Raw genomic sequence first — 10,513 nt, forward strand, 5'->3', positions numbered from 1 at the left:
GAGCCGGAGTGTGTCTTCAAGAAAATGGCGCCGGAAAGCGCAGACTGCGCAGGCGCCGATTCCGGCAGCAGGAATCGGCGCCTGCGCAGTCCGCGCTTTCAGGCGCCATTTTCTTGAACACACACTCCGGCTCCTCTGCCTGTGACTGGACTCTGTCACAGCAGAGGAGCCGGAGACGGAGCGGCACGCAGCGCTGGAACGGAGGACAGGTGACTATACTTACCCTCCCTCCTGGCGCGTCCACGGTCCCTGACTCTCCGGTGGAGATCGCGGTATGCGTTCAGTGCTTACGCATACCGCGATCTCCTGGGAGCGTCACTCTGTGGGGGCCAGACTGCGCCGGCGCTTGCGCCTGCGCAGTCTTTAAAGGCTTCGGACAGAGTGACGCTCCCAGCGTTATATTATATATATATATGTATATATATATATATATGCATTCGTGCTCAAAAGTTTACATACCCCGGCAGAATTTTTGCTTGCAGAATTTTTGCTTTTTTGGCCTTTTTTCAGAGAATATGAATGATGAAACCAAAACTTTTCTCCACTCATGGTTAGTAGTCGTGTGAAGCCATTTATTGTCAAACTACTGTGTTTCCTCTTTTTAAATCATAATGACAACCCAAAAACATCCAAATGACCATGATCAAAAGTCCCCATACCCCATTTCTTAATACCGTGTATTGCCCCAGAGTGGCTCAATGATATTGAGGTCAGGAGACTGAGATGGCCACTCTAGAACCTTCACTTTGCTCTGCAGTAGTCAGCGACAGGTTGACTTCGCCTTATGTTTTGAATCGTTGTCATGTTGGAACGTCCAAGTACATCGCATGTGCAGCTTCTGGGCTGATGAGTGCAAATTTGCCTCCAGTATTTGCTGATAACGTGCAGCATTCATCTTTCATTCTAATTTGACTAAGTTTCTTGTGCGGGTCCGCAGCACTTTCCCATGATTTTACATTATAATGTAAACCTATGGGAAACAAAAAACGTTGTGCACATGCTGCAGAAAAAAAATGCGCGGAAACGCAGCGGTTTACATTCCGCAGCATGTCACTTCTTTCTGCGGATTCCGCAGCGGTTTTACAGCTGCTCCTATAGAAAACCGCAGTTGTAAAACCGCAGTGAAATCCGCAGAAAAACCGTGGTAAGTTTGCGGTAAATCCGCGATAAATGTGCAGCAAAAATGCAGCATTTTTGCCCTGCAGATTTATCAAATCCGCTGCGAAAAAATCCGCAGTGGACCATTATATGTGTGCACATAGCCTTATGGTTGTGGCCAAAAAGTTCAATATTGGTATCATCACTCCAAACTACCTTGTTCTAGAAGTTTTGAGGCTTGTCTCTGTGCTGTTTTGCATATTGTAGGCGAGATACTTTGTGGCATTTGCGCAGTAATTGCTTTCTTCTGGTGACTCGACCATGCAGCCCATTTTTCTTCAAGTGCCTCCTTATTGTGCATCTTGAAGCAGCCACACCCCTTGTTTTCAGGGAGTCCTGTATTTCAGCTGATGTTATTTTACTGACCGTGGTTTTGTTTTTACAGAGCCCCTGATTTTCCATTTGTTAATCACAGTTTGAACGCTGCTGACTGGCTGTTAGGAGTCGAGTTTCCTCTGCTGCACAGGGGGAATCTCGATCCGTGTCTGCTGCGGTCTCCCATTCGGTATCGGCCGCAGTGGGCTCTGCTCAGCGGAGACGTCGCTCCCAGCGTCTTGCTGGGGCTGATTCGGTGCATAGGGTCACTACTGCCTTTTCTGGCTTTCCTATGGTACCCTGCACTGATCTGCGGCGAGCGAGCCTCTCTGGGACTAAGTCCTTGTTTACTCACACTGAGCATGCCCAGGGCAGGGTCTCCCATTGGAGATCGAGGGCCACATGTTCGGTCACATGCTCAGGTGCTGCAGTACATTCCATTGGTCCTTTAGGAAGGTCCTGAAAGGGCAAAACATGCTCAGGTACTGCAGCACTTTCCATTGGTCCTTCTGGAAGGTCCTGAAAGGGCAAAAACTTTAGTAGCAGCTTCCTGTGCTGCAACTATATAAACTGCACAGGACCGCACGGCCATGCGCTAGTATTGTCTTATGTTATGTGCTTTGCGCCAGTGTGGTCACATGTATGTGTGTTCAGGGACCGGGCTGGAATAAGCCCCTAGAATGCTGGCTCCTCCAGCGAGGAGATTGAGTCTGAGTGTATTGAGTCTGAGTGTAACCAGGGATTCAAGCTTGAGGAGGCTAATTTGCATATTCCAGGTGCCTTCTGGGAAAAGCGAAGTCTCCCTAAGCTAGAAGATCGTTGGGTACAGCCGGGACCAGCTGCTTGGAAAGAATCACCAAACCAGGGATTCAATTTTTGCCTGTAGGATATTATTGCAAGAGAGCTTGGCTGAGTAGATTACACAAGAAGGAAAACACACAGCAAGTCAGCAGGATCTAGGAGCAACATGGCAGATGTGACAACCTACATGGTGAGCTGCAGCATGTGCTACATGTTCACAGACCGACCAGAAGAAGAATCAAATTTCACCTGTCAGAAGTGTAGACTAGTGGCCCTTTTAGAAGAAAAGGTGCGGGGTCTGGAAGAAAGAATAGCAACTTTGAAATTCATCAAAGAGAATGAAGACTTTCTAGACAGAACAGAAGCATCTCTACTGGTCACAGAAGGTGAAAAAAGTGTCAGAGAACCTCCAAAAGCAGATGAGTGGAAGCATGTGACCAAAAGAAGCAAGAAGACCATGGAGAAATCACCAACCACACAACTGAAGAACCGATATCAAATCTTTGTAGAGGATGAAGATGGCACACCTAAGGATGAAGCAATACCAGCAAGCAAAAAAGAAAAGGGCACACAGCAACAAGTGACAGCAAAAAGTACAGCCAAGAAGCAACGAAGAGTGGTGGTGGTGGGAGACTCACTACTGAGAGGCACAGAAGCAGCCATCTGCAGACCGGACATAACTGCAAGAGAAGTATGCTGCCTTCCAGGTGCGATGATCAAGGATGTGACCGATAGGATACCAAAGCTCTTCAGCTCCAAGGACGTCCACCCATTTCTTCTGATACATGTTGGCACCAATGACACGGCAAGGAAAGACCTACCGACAATCTGCAAAGACTTTGAAAAGTTGGGGAAGAAAGTAAAGGAACTGGATGCACAGGTAGTTTTTTCTTCTATCCTTCCAGTAGACGGGCATGGCACCAGGAAATGGAACAGGATCCTTGATGCAAACAACTGGCTAAGACGATGGTGCAGACAACAAGGATTCGGATTCCTGGACCACGGTGTGAATTACTGGTACGATGGACTCCTCGCCAGAGATGGACTACACCTCAACAAACCTGGGAAACACACATTTGCCAGAAGACTCGCTACACTCATCAGGAGGGCGTTAAACTAGAAGAAGAGGGGACGGGAAGAAAAACATTAGACTTGAACAAAGAAGACCCAGGAAAACATACTCAGATGGGAGGTAAGAACATTTCTAAAGCAATCCACAGCGAGGAGATTGGAACAAAACAAAATCCTCTAAACTGCATGCTCGCAAACGCCAGAAGCCTGACAAACAAGATGGAAGAACTAGAAGCAGAAATATCTACAGGTAACTTTGACATAGTGGGAATAACCGAGACATGGTTAGATGAAAGCTATGACTGGGCAGTTAACTTACAGGGTTACAGTCTGTTTAGAAAGGATCGTAAAAATCGGAGAGGAGGAGGGGTTTGTCTCTATGTAAAGTCTTGTCTAAAGTCCACTTTAAGGGAGGATATTAGCGAAGGAAATGAGGATGTCGAGTCCATATGGGTCGAAATTCATGGAGGGAAAAATGGTAACAAAATTCTCATTGGGGTCTGTTACAAACCCCCAAATATAACAGAAACCATGGAAAGTCTACTTCTAAAGCAGATAGATGAAGCTGCAACCCATAATGAGGTCCTGGTTATGGGGGACTTTAACTACCCGGATATTAACTGGGAAACAGAAACCTGTGAAACCCATAAAGGCAACAGGTTTCTGCTAATAACCAAGAAAAATTATCTTTCACAATTGGTGCAGAATCCAACCAGAGGAGCAGCACTTTTAGACCTAATACTATCTAATAGACCTGACAGAATAACAAATCTGCAGGTGGTCGGGCATCTAGGAAATAGCGACCACAATATTGTACAGTTTCACCTGTCTTTCACTAGGGGGACTTGTCAGGGAGTCACAAAAACACTGAACTTTAGGAAGGCAAAGTTTGACCAGCTTAGAGATGCCCTTAATCTGGTAGACTGGGACAATATCCTCAGAAATAATAATACAGATAATAAATGGGAAATGTTTAAGAACATCCTAAATAGGCAGTGTAAGCGGTTTATACCTTGTGGGAATAAAAGGACTAGAAATAGGAAAAACCCAATGTGGCTAAACAAAGAAGTAAGACAGGCAATTAACAGTAAAAAGAAAGCATTTGCACAACTAAAGCAGGATGGCACCATTGAAGCTCTAAAAAACTATAGGGAGAAAAATACTTTATCTAAAAAACTAATTAAAGCTGCCAAAAAGGAAACAGAGAAGCACATTGCTAAGGAGAGTAAAACTAATCCCAAACTGTTCTTCAACTATATCAATAGTAAAAGAATAAAAACTGAAAATGTAGGCCCCTTAAAAAATAGTGAGGAAAGAATGGTTGTAGATGACGAGGAAAAAGCTAACATATTAAACACCTTCTTCTCCACGGTATTCACGGTGGAAAATGAAATGCTAGGTGAAATCCCAAGAAACAATGAAAACCCTATATTAAGGGTCACCAATCTAACCCAAGAAGAGGTGCGAAACCGGCTAATTAAGATTAAAATAGATAAATCTCCGGGTCCGGATGTCATACACCCACGAGTACTAAGGGAACTAAGTAATGTAATAGATAAACCATTATTTCTTATTTTTAGGGACTCTATAGCGACAGGATCTGTTCCGCAGGACTGGCGCATAGCAAATGTGGTGCCAATATTCAAAAAGGGCTCTAAAAGTGAACCTGGAAATTATAGGCCAGTAAGTCTAACCTCTATTGTTGGTAAAATATTTGAAGGGTTTCTGAGGGATGTTATTCTGGATTATCTCAATGAGAATAACTGTTTAACTCCATATCAGCATGGGTTTATGAGAAATCGCTCCTGTCAAACCAATCTAATCAGTTTTTATGAAGAGGTAAGCTATAGGCTGGACCACGGTGAGTCATTGGACGTGGTATATCTCGATTTTTCCAAAGCGTTTGATACCGTGCCGCACAAGAGGTTGGTACACAAAATGAGAATGCTTGGTCTGGGGGAAAATGTGTGTAAATGGGTTAGTAACTGGCTTAGTGATAGAAAGCAGAGGGTGGTTATAAATGGTATAGTCTCTAACTGGGTCGCTGTGACCAGTGGGGTACCGCAGGGGTCAGTATTGGGACCTGTTCTCTTCAACATATTCATTAATGATCTGGTAGAAGGTTTACACAGTAAAATATCGATATTTGCAGATGATACAAAACTATGTAAAGCAGTTAATACAAGAGAAGATAGTATTCTGCTACAGATGGATCTGGATAAGTTGGAAACTTGGGCTGAAAGGTGGCAGATGAGGTTTAACAATGATAAATGTAAGGTTATACACATGGGAAGAAGGAATCAATATCACCATTACACACTGAATGGGAAACCACTGGGTAAATCTGACAGGGAGAAGGACTTGGGGATCCTAGTTAATGATAAACTTACCTGGGGCAGCCAGTGCCAGGCAGCAGCTGCCAAGGCAAACAGGATCATGGGGTGCATTAAAAGAGGTCTGGATACACATGATGAGAGCATTATACTGCCTCTGTACAAATCCCTAGTTAGACCGCACATGGAGTACTGTGTCCAGTTTTGGGCACCGGTGCTCAGGAAGGATATAATGGAACTAGAGAGAGTACAAAGGAGGGCAACAAAATTAATAAAGGGGATGGGAGAACTACAATACCCAGATAGATTAGCGAAATTAGGATTATTTAGTCTAGAAAAAAGACGACTGAGGGGAGATCTAATAACCATGTATAAGTATATAAGGGGACAATACAAATATCTCGCTGAGGATCTGTTTATACCAAGGAAGGTGACGGGCACAAGGGGGCATTCTTTGCGTCTGGAGGAGAGAAGGTTTTTCCACCAACATAGAAGAGGATTCTTTACTGTTAGGGCAGTGAGAATCTGGAATTGCTTGCCTGAGGAGGTGGTGATGGCAAACTCAGTCGAGGGGTTCAAGAGAGGCCTGGATGTCTTCCTGGAACAGAACAATATTGTATCATACAATTATTAGGTTCTGTAGAAGGACGTAGATCTGGGGATTTATTATGATGGAATATAGGCTGAACTGGATGGACACATGTCTTTTTTCGGCCTTACTAACTATGTTACTATGTTACTATGTTACTATGTATTCAGGGACCCGGCTGAAATAAGCCCCTAGAATGCTGGCTCCTCCGGCGAGGAGTTTTGTGTGTTTGTGTGACCAATGACTGCTCTCTGTTTGGGCAGTTAGCCTGTGCCTCTGTGGAGTCTAACAGGGCACAGTGCTTTCCTTTCACGGCTACTCAGTGAATTAACTGAGTTAGTCTTTACCGCCATATAGCTCCGCCGTTTGCTAGCAGTAGGTACTCCTGCACGGTGGACCCCGGGCTGCGAATGCACCAATATCAATAAACATCTCTATTTACTCGGTGCGTTCCGCTAGCCCTAACACTGGCATTGTCAATTCCTTGGATATATTTTTGCATCCCTTTCCTGTTTTATACAGTTCAACTACCTTTTCCTATAGATCCGTTGACAATTCTTTTGCTTTCCCCATGACTCACAATCCAGAAACATCAGAGGCTGGATGAAAGATGCAAGATTTTTTGTACACACACTGATTGCAAGCAAATAGGTCACAGGTGAGGATGTTACCTTTAGTAGCCATTTCCACCCATTTGTGACAACTTCTGTGCATGTTATCAGGCCAAAATTTCCAGGGTATGTGAACTTTTGATCAGGGTCATTTGGATGTTTTTGGTTGTCATTGTGATTTAAAAATAGAAAGCACAATAGATTGACAATAAATGGCTTCACCCAACCACTAACAATGAGTGGAGAAAAAGTTTTGGTGTTATCATTCATAATCTCTGAAAAAAGGTCAAGAAAGCAACTTCTTTGTTACTGCAGATAATTATCTTCTGCCATATGCATCATCAAAACAGTATTGGGACTTTCACATCACTTATGTTTCAGCATAGGCAACAAACACAGATCAACTCTTCTCCACTCCTCTATACACAGTTCCATCCTTCATAATATCTGTCTTTTTAGCCCCTCTATACACAGCCCCATCCTGCAGTACATCTCTCCTCTAACCCCTCACTTTGCAGTACTATAGCACGATCAAGCAGCATATCACTCATATGAGCCCCTGTATTCATCTCCATCCTGAAAAATATCTCTTCTCTAAGCCTCTCTTTATGCAGCCTCATACTGAATTATATTTCTCCTCTCAGCTCTCCTATACACAGCCCCATCCTGCAGCATATCATTCTTCTCAGGCCATCTATATACAGCACCACCTTACATTGTATTGAGAAATCGTCTCATTCTTATTGTTTGTCATTATATCAAGACTAGTGTTGAGCATTCCGATACTGCAAATATCGGGTATTGGCCGATATTTGCTGTATCGGAATTCCGATACCGATTTCCGATATTTTTGCGATATCGGAAATCGGAATCGGCGTGTGCGGTGCGTATGGTTCCAAGGGTCTGGGGGAGAGGAAACTCTCCTTCAGGCCCTGGGATCCATATTCATGTAAAAAATAAAGAATAAATATAAAAAATATGGATATACTCACCCCTCCGGCGAACCCTGGCTGTCACCACTGCTAGCGTCTGCCTCCGTTCCTAAGAATGCAGTGAGTGAAGGAACTTCAATGACGTCACGGTCACGTGAGCGGTCAGGTGACCGGTCACCTGACCGCGACATCATAGAAGGTCCTTCACTCACTGCATTCTTAGGAACGGAGACAGACGCTTGCAGCAGTGTCAGCCAGGGTCCTTCGGAGGGGTGAGTATATCCATATTTTTATTCTTTATCTTTTACATGAATATGGATTCCAGGGCCTGAAGGAGAGTCTCCTCTCCTTCAGACCCTGGGAACCATCCAGGATACCTTCCGATATTTGTGTCCCATTGACTTGCATTGGTATCGGGTATCGGTATCGGCGAGATCCGATATTTTTTGGATATCGGCCGATACCATCCGATACCTTTGAATATCGGAAGGTATCGCTTAACACTAATCAAGACTTAAACTTTACAGGATTCCTTCCAAAGTGACAGAGTAAATCTCTACTATGAGAGGGAGAACTGTCAACACTGAACCAAAATACTGAAATTGCAATAAAATTATTTAGGGGAGGATTGATTCCAACAAAAAGAGTATCAGCATATTAATTTCATTATGTAGGCTCAACCTTTTTGTATGTGCTTTCTTGAAATGATGCAAATGTAAATCAATAAATTATTTTATTTTACCTTTATTGTAGATATTTTTTGCCGGTGCTGGTTTTATGTGACTATGTACATAGCAAAACTGTTTAAATTACAATTTTCCTCATTGATCACAAGACACGATATGCTGACATTTCCTGTTTGATGCAGCTCTCTAGTTAACTTTGCTGTGTGAAATGGAAAAGAGTGAGCAGAGTCATCTCATTATTACTACAAGATAGGGGGGTTAATGAAAAGAAAACTGCAGGCAGGCCATGGAATAACACAATAAACCGAGATATGGCTTTGTCTGCAACCTCTGTCGCTCATGATCTTTGGAGGAGGATTTCAACTTCATAATTTATTGGAAACTATAAAACTCTGTGACATTTTTCTTCACTAGTGATGAACAAACGTGCTAGGATAAGGCGTTATCCGATCATCCTTGGCTGCTAACCGAGTGTCTTCGGCATGCTCGAAATATATGTTTGAGTCCCCACTGCTGCATGTCTCTCGGCTGTTAGACAGCAGAAATACATGCAGGGATGCCGAACAATCAGGTAATCCCACGTGTTGTGGCTGTCTAACAGCCGCGAAACATGCAAACATGGGTATTTGAACATATTTTTCGAGCACGCCGAAGACACTCTGTTAGTACCCAAGGATAACCGGATAACGCCTTATCCGGGCACGTTCACTCATCACTACTCTTCACCCATTCATTGCAGTAGCCATAAGGCACACCCATCCTAGTAGTAGTATCTACATTGACAATACAGGGGGTTTGGACTCCATTATGTCTGAGGCATTTCCTCTAAAGCAGTGGTACCCAACCTTTCTGACCTTAAGAGCCACATTCAGCTTAGAAAGAGGGTCGCGAGCCACATTCAGCACTGAGAGAGGGTCGCGAGCCACATCCAGCTCCCACCCCTTCAAAGTAGTGTCAACCAAAGCTCCCATTACAGGTATAATGATAACCAAAGCTTTTGCATAGAAATCACTCCAAAGCAGTAAACTGAGATCCATGGTTTCCTGCAATACCCCCATTCAGTATTCTCCCATTAAGGACTCCCAACACACTGTCACATCCAGCTTTGAGCACCTCCTCTAACATGTGGTACCATCTTCTAGTGTACCACACCTACAGCATCTCTAAACCCCAAAGACCAGTAAATGTGCATCCAGATCTGCACTTCTGTGCAGGGCTGCTCACAAAATTCACCATTTTGAGATGTGCTCTTCATACCAGTTTGCTAGACATTGAGCTAATGCACCAAGCTGGCAGACAGTCGCGAGCCACAATTCATGGGACCGCGAGCCACATGTGGCTCCCGAGCTACAGGTTCGAGACCCCTGCTCTAAAGCAATGACACATAATAATTATGGTAATCTTTGCTGTTGGCAAAACCTAAACTTGTTATATTATTTTTTAATCAGTAGACCCATGCTGCTTTCTTGTGAACTATTAATATTAGAAACTGCAGTAATGGCGCAGTCACTTATTCTTAGTAATATCTTTATCCATCATTTGGGTATAATAGAATTTATCTGTCTCTTCTGATCCTTCTTATCCATGCTCATAAGCAGCTAATCGCTGACCTCTCCCGTCCTGCACACATTTACCTCATCTTCGGATTATTGACAGGAATACTTATCCAGCGATATTTGGAGGTTTGCTTATTTTCACCTTCTGTTTCTTTTCAGTGAAATCTTCCTCTGAGCCGGAGTGCTGGAAGGATGCCTCAAGCAGAATAACATTAAGAGGCTTCGCTGATCCCATTTCACATTGTTTTCGCAGTCCGGTCTCAAATAATGTCATGTTGTTAGCACAACTTCTCCTCTGAATAAATAATGGATAATATTATTTATGTGACTTGTTCTAGAGCGTTATGCTCTGCAGCTTGATGTTTAGGCAGCTTACTATATTATATTCCCTACTTCAAATGCAAGCTCATATGTAGCTGTAGAGCAGCCGGAAGTGTGTAGCACACTTTTCGTCCCTGATT

Source organism: Ranitomeya imitator, chromosome 3, assembly GCF_032444005.1.
Source record: "Ranitomeya imitator isolate aRanImi1 chromosome 3, aRanImi1.pri, whole genome shotgun sequence".
In the NCBI taxonomy this organism is placed as follows: Eukaryota; Metazoa; Chordata; class Amphibia; order Anura; family Dendrobatidae; genus Ranitomeya; species Ranitomeya imitator.